The following is a 7,560-nucleotide window of genomic DNA, read 5'->3' on the forward strand; positions in this document are numbered from 1 at the left end:
TACGCAGTGAGAGACAGTGATGTGAACAGAAAGTGTGATGAACAACTCTTTAAAGAGATGATTGAAGGGAAAGAGACACGGTTTGTCAGAGGGAAAGCTACAGATGGACATACTCTGACTTACAAAGGCAAACATGTCACCATCACAGCCACCATGTCAGACAGTAGCTCAGCTGTCATCAAGGTGCAGCTGTTCTCAGGTGCTAACATGGACCAGTAATCCCAGTTGGCCCACTGAGACAGGAAGTCTGGTTCTGTTTCATCAGGTCACTTTTCATTCTGATTATTATTATACTTAGATTTTTATACTTTCTTATATTCTCTACTTACCAACTTTTACTATGATTTCTGTTCCTTTAATGCCATGCGAGTATCTGAAACGAAGAATTTCCCCTCAGGGATCAAGAAAGTATTCAGATCAGTTTCTCTTTATATATGTGCTGTCTGCTGTGATGCTGAGCTGCTTTTCCTTGTTCTGCTGCTGACTGTGTGTGATGACAGTAAAATGGAATCTCATCTACTAAATATTTGTGAGATAAAACATCTTAAAACTAAATAAAATGAACAGAGACAGTCGGTTAAATGTCGGCAGCTTTCTTTCTGTAATACGAGTTCAGACCCAACGTGGTCGTTCTGAATCTGAACAGAAACAACAAGCGTCAGTTTCTGAAGCAGAAAAATACTAAATTTAACATGACAAATATACAAATATACAATATTTAATGAATAAAAGCAAAAGAACCAGAACAGCATGTGTTTGTCAGAATATTCTGAATCTGTATTATATTTATATTCTGCTTTAACAGCAGCACAATGCACACCTCAGGAGCAGGGAGGGGCAGCATCAAAGAGCCGTTGTTAGCGTTGTTAGCTAGCTGCTGTTGGCTGGAGCGTCACAGAGAAAGTCTGTCGGTGTTTTAAACCAGATGGAAACTACCTCCTGTGTCCAGCAAAACGCCTAAAATAAGATACCGCAAATAAATAGCTCGTCAGCCATCAGGCCTAGATGCAGAATTCTCCTTTGACGGGTCAGAAGCTAAAGAATACGGACCAGCTGTAAATGAACCTATTTATTTTGCTATTAAAGAGTAAATGAGATGCAATAAAGGACAAGATGACATTTTCATCCTCGCCTGGTATAAAATCTATAATTTAAAGGCACCATCAAAACCAGCATCCTGTAGATTATAATATCTTCTAACACACCTGGAATACACCTGTAACTGTAAAGCTGAGGAAAAGAAACTAACAGTTAATGCACAGATTTTCTAAATTACTACTTATTTACATACAACCACGTTCCAAATAACAAAGTTAGTCCTCCGTTACTTTGTGACTAGATAATGAATTTAGAGCTGATGGAATCGCATCCTTCAATTTAGCTACAGCACTATCAGACAGACATCTTGTAGTTCAGCAATACAAACTCAAAAGTTATCAAACAGTGGTCGGACAAAGAGGGATTCTGTGGGAACACCACTAAATGTTCAATTTCAATACCATACACCAAAACAAGGTCGAGGGTGTGGTTAAAACAGTGAGTCGGTTCATGAACACTCTGAGAGAAGCCAATGGAATCTAACAGAGAGATAAACGCAGTACTGAAGCTGTCATTCTCAACATCCACATGAATATTAAAATCCCCTACAATAATAACTTTGTCCGTTTTAAGGACTAAAGTTGACAAAAACTCTGCAAATTCAGATAAGAATTCAGAGTACGGGCCAGGTGCTCGGTACACTATAACAAAAAGAATTGGTTGCAGTGATTTCCAACTTGGGTGCGAAAGACTAAGAACAAGACTTTCAAATGAGTTATAGTTTAGTTTAGGTTTAGAGCTGATTAGTAGGCTAGAGTGGAAGATAGCTGCAACTCCACCTCCTCGGCCTGTGCCTCGAGGAATGTGAGTATTAATATGACTGGGAGGGGTGGATTCATTTAGGCTAACATATTCTCCATCACCCAGCCAGGTTTCAGTAAGACAAAATAAATCAATATCATAATCTGATATTAGTTCATTTACTAGTACACCTTTAGAAGAGAGAGCTCTGATGTTTAAGAGTCCACATTTAACTCTCCTATTCGTTTGCACTATTGCTCTTGTGGTTTTAATTTTTATGAGGTTTTTATGCACAGCTCCTCTTCTGTTTACCTTTTTAAATAATTTCGATGGTCGGGGGGCAGACACCGTCACTATAGGGTTTTCACTAAGTAACTCCTGAAATGGAGGAGCAGAGAAGTGTGTTAGACTGCGACTCTGCGTCATCACGGTTCTGTTGAGTGTTCTGCCTGTCTCCATGTAGTCTGGATTATATGTTTGATGCAGATTCTGCCAGAACTGGATTTAGTCTCTGTGCATGAACTGATCCTCGGTCTGCTTTTTCCTTCACACCTTCATGTAAGTATTCAGTAAGTATCACTGACTGCCTTCAGCTCTCTGGTGTCCTGCATTTGGCCTCGGTCCCGTCTGTGCACTCGACTGATCGTCCGCTCCGTTATGAACCTTCAGACCTCTCAGCTGGTCTGGGATCAGGTCTGCTTTCTGTCCCCAGAGTCAAAGTAAACCTGGAGAAGCAGCGTTCAGTTTTTCTGCTCCATGTATCCGGAACAAACTCCCAGAAACCTGCAGCTCTGCTGAAACTCTCAGCTCTTTTAAATCAGACTGAAGACTTGAACTGCGTTTTTGTTTTCTATTTAACTTTAATTAGATTTATATTTTATTCTCTTTTTATATTTCCCCTGTTACTTTTATGTAAAAACTTTAAATGTCCTTGTTGTTGAAATGTGCTGTACAAATAAAGTTGTAGGACTAGAAAGCAGGTATATTAAAAACATCAATCTTTATGAGTCCTAAAATGTATCCTCTGAGGGGAATATAAATATCAGACAGGAGGTGAGAGTCAGGACAGAAAGGCTCGTGCTCCCCTCAGTAGTTTAGACTGGCACAGCCAGAGGGCGCTAAAGTGTTTTCACCGCTCAGGATTTCAAGGAGCACCGGGACAAGGATGAAAAGCTGCTGCTGCTGCGAGAGAGGAGGTCCTGCACTGAGGGCTGGACAGACAGATCCACCACAGACAGAGCACTCCTACCTTTGCTGCAGTGTGCAGGTGAGCTCACAGTGGAAAATGGACTCCTGCTGAAACCACAGGGACTCCAACCTGAGAGACTGCAGAAACTGCACGTAGGACACCAGGGCACAGCAAAGTGCTGAGAGAGAGCCAAACAGCCTGTCTGCTGGAGAACCGGGACACACACAGAGTCCTCAGGCTGAGAGACGCCAGCCAGTAAGAGGGAGAGACCCTCAGAGGGACCCGAAGGACTTTGATACTGGACTCTAGCTTAGCAGAACAAATAAATTTAATAAAGAGAAATCTGAAGGAAGTGTTTTTCTGTTGAAACAAGGACAATTATGAAAATACTGATGTTCTAAAACAAAGGAATCATTAAGTGTTGAATAAACATCTTCCCACAGAAAGGGGGACGCGGTGTTATCAGAGCTGAGGGAGGTACGTCACTGCCACCTGTTGGTCATGGACAGAAAGTGTCCTGTAGGTGGGGTTCTTTAAGTTTCCTAGAAAACGCGAGACGTGCGGTGCTGTGGTGGCCCTGAGAGGCCAAACGCACTGCAACTTAAGAAAACACATTCATGTAGATCACAACACATTAAGACTTTTGGGTTGGGTCAAATACAAATCACACTTCGCATCAAAAGCCCAGAAAGAGAGATAAGGTCAGCTCGTATCTCGACAGAGCAAACAGAATCCTCACGCAGAGAATGAAAAGCAAACTCAGAGACTTAAGCTTCATCACCACTGACCTGTCCAGTCCGGCCAGACCAACCCAAGCACAACATCAGGTCCACATTATCTTACTGCATGTTACTCTGTTCAGTTTTAAGTCAAGTACTTAAGCTCTGGTATTGTTCTGAACATGATAACACAAATTAGACTCATTTTAACATATGCTCATTATTCTAATGAGCTTCATGTGTCTCTTGTTCAGGATGATGGAACAGGCTGGGGGTCAGGCAGACAGAGGCTAGCTGGTTAATGCTAATGAGCCGGGCCGAGGCTCTGAACTGGTCGTAGGCTAATGACCCAGATCCTGATGGATCCGGGTGCAGACTCGTTACCAGCAGTCTGTCACACCAAGGACGTCTTTCCAACCCTTTTCTACTTGTACCCATAAAACTTGAGTTAGAATCCAGCCACTGGTTCTGGCAGTTCTCCCGCTGTTTCCTTTTAAATACCGGACTTCTTCTCTGCTTTCTTTTCTCGGTGCCTGCCTTTAATATTTTCACTGAAGACTTCAGGAGGATGGCCTACAGTTTAAACTATTTCAGACAGGCTATTATTGCTCCCACCAAGGCGCAAAATGTCGCAAGAGAAGGTTTTCGACTTGGCGCAAATGAACTCAGCCCAGCCGCTGTGACAACGGCGTATGCCGTGATAGTAATTAGGTGCGCTGAGAGTCCAGACAGTTGTGACGCGTCGTGTCGATGAGTTTTACGGTTTAAACATCTAAAACCTGAGGCGCAGCCGCTTGCTCTGTTTGGGACTGTGAGCTGCACTTTACCGGAGCTGCTCAACTTAAGGTGCGTGCGGTGAGTGTTTTCCAGTTGGTTTCGGTTTCACATGCAGTCTGTGCAGTGTGTCAGTCAAACGGTCTAAAGGGGATCATTCCTGCAGAGCAATAAGTAATGCCCAGCAGAGTATAGGGCAGCTAGACTTAAAAGATGTTATGAATTATGGGAGAGATTCTGAATGTGCAGAAAGTTTTGAACAGGAGCAGGAAATCTGCTGAAACACAGCATTTATTAAAGTCCAGGAGTTTTTAACTTTAATTAAAATGAAGTCATTTGAGGTGAAAAGGTGCCACATGCACACCCCCATGCAAAAGACACAAACTAGGAGGGAAGACTGAATCATGCCTGCAGGTGTGCTGACTCAGCAGAGCTTTTATTAGATTAGAAAAGTTGATCTACAGGAGAAATATTGGCATAAAAGCAATAGCTACAGAATGCCTGAAAGCCTCACTGCATTTTTATATTTTGAATTGTCACCTGCTGCCTGAATTTTGTGTTCTCCTTTACATAAATAAAGACAAGACGGAAATTTTAACCAGAATGCAGGAAATGAAGTCCTCAATGCTTATATTTTTCTGGGGGAGGACCCCCAGACCCTCCTCTTCAGTCATTTCCACTATTGAAACTAAACCAGTGCTGTTGCATTTCAAGACCTCTAACGTATACTGCAAGAAAACAGTCTCTGGGTGGACTCAGTTTCTGGAGGGGAATCGGTTTGGTCTCCTAATTTAGGCTCTGATGTTGAGGTTGACAAGTATGCTGATCACACTTATTCATTATTGACCACGATTACTGACTGTATTTCTATCCATACATGCTAAAATTGTGAGTTTGGCTGCTGAACATTTAAAACAATTCTTGAGGATAGGGGAGCGATGGCCCCTACCCCTGAAGTGGACTTTTTAGGGTTGGGCATGGGGCTGGGGGGCGCCATTTGAAAATCTCGCCATTGCTGGTCACACTCACATGTAAGTATTCCAGACAGCTGGATAATATTTACATATCCACTATTTATACATATTGCAAAAGAAAGAGAAGCTCTACATGCTTTCTCTCCCATTTTTATTAAAACATCCCGTTTCCCCCAGGGCCAGCTGTCAGAGGGCCAAATCATTCCACCTCAATATTCTAATGAGCTTCATGTGTCTCTTGTTCAGGATGATGGAACAACATATTGAATTATTAATGAGACGTTTTTAGATTCATGTTGAATAAATTAATTGTTATATTAATCAAGTAATAACAATATCTTTAAAATAATGATAAATACATCAGTCATTAGATGAATCGACTGGCTGAAATAATAATCGTTAGTGCAAACATTTAACAGTGAGTGAAGTATAAAAGTGACCAACGTTTTCCCGTCCACATGAACACAATCTGTGTTAATGAGTCCAGCATCATCAAGTAACTCCTCACTCTGTCAAACATCTCCCACAGCTTTGAAATCGTTCAGTGTTTAGTCTTGTGCTTCTGTTTCTGTGAGTTTGAGATGTTCCATAAATCTAAAAGTTTCAACCTGAAGTGCTTCAACAACTGATATCTAGTAGTTTAGACTGTCCATATATTAGCTGGATATATTAGCTTCTTTAATGGATCCCACATTAATGTTCTTCTTTAGGATAAACTTTGACCCTTCATTAATGTTAAATACTTCTCTCTCAACACACTGAGTGTCTTTCTTAAAGAGAGCTACAGCTGACACTGTTATCAGTAGTAAAAACAGTTGAACCTGACAGAGATGTGGGAGGCACTGACGAAACCAGAGTGACAAAGTGGCACGAGGTGCTTGGTACACTATAACAAAAAGAACTGACTGCAGTGATTTCCAAGGTAAGATGAGGTTGTTTTCAGTAGAATTTCCACAGGCAAACCTGCTCCAACTTGAAGCTTTATGTTGTGTTATGTCAGCATGTTTCACGCTCAACCAAACAGGCAGTGGAGATGAAAAAGATTTGAACTTTCTATGTGTTTCCCACGAAAGGAGAATTAGGTTGGGGACATAGGTGTAAATCACAGGGGGTCAGGAGGGTTGTCTTCCCCTAAAAATATCATTAAATAATATAATGATGTATTTGGGCGGCTAGAAGGTCGTGGGTTCAAACCGGCCTTTCTGTCCTTTCCTTTTGCATGTTCTCCCCGTGTCTGCGTGGCTTCTCTCCGGGTGCTCCGGCTTCCTCCCGCCGTCCAAAGACATGCGGGCTGGGTTGATTGGTGTCTCTAAAATTGTCCTTAGGTGTGAGGGTTGTTTGTCTCTGTGTGGCCCTGCGATGGACTGACCTGTCCAGGGCGGACCCCGCCTTTCGCCCGATGTCAGCTGGGATTGGCTCCAGCCCCTGTACGCAGCATAAGCGCCTGACGATGGATGGATGATGTATTTCTTAAATTGTGTGAGTTGTAAAACATATAAAGGCAAACGTGGCAAAAATGCATTTTAAGTTTAGAAACATTTCGAGTCCCCACTCACATGCCTCACAGTGGTTCGGTCCACTGCCTGCTTTTTTGGGTTTTAACCAAACAGGTCGATGATACGTAAAAGATATGAACTTTGTAATTGTTTCCCATGAAAGGAGAATTAAGTTGGGGGTGGGTTTTACTTTAGAAAAGATGTGGTTACTACAATGGGTGGTCCAGTCAAAAGTCTTAGAATTGTTCCCAACGGCCACAGTAGGCTGCTCTGCTTTGAAATTTGAAACAATCGATACCTAGGCCGACTTTCTGTAACCAGATCGCGGCAAAAAACGACTATTTGGATGCTTTTGCTGGCAGCCAAACACGCAAGCATCACACGGAAAGAAAGAGAAGCGCACGGCCTTTTCTCCTCATGTGCCTGCACCATAAACTGTATAAGAAGTCGGTTTGATCGGCCGCAAGACTCTTCTCCTCTGCTGGCTTCTTTAGAGTCTTTAGTGTCGTTTTGTTTAACTCCTGACTCTTTTTCTGTCTTACTGGTCTTTTCACCTTGAAAGGAAAAAA

This window comes from Micropterus salmoides, unplaced genomic scaffold (genome assembly GCF_014851395.1).
Source record: "Micropterus salmoides isolate LMB-PRFRI ecotype aquatic unplaced genomic scaffold, ASM1485139v1 Ms_hic_scaffold_10, whole genome shotgun sequence".
Taxonomy (NCBI): Eukaryota; Metazoa; Chordata; class Actinopteri; order Centrarchiformes; family Centrarchidae; genus Micropterus; species Micropterus salmoides.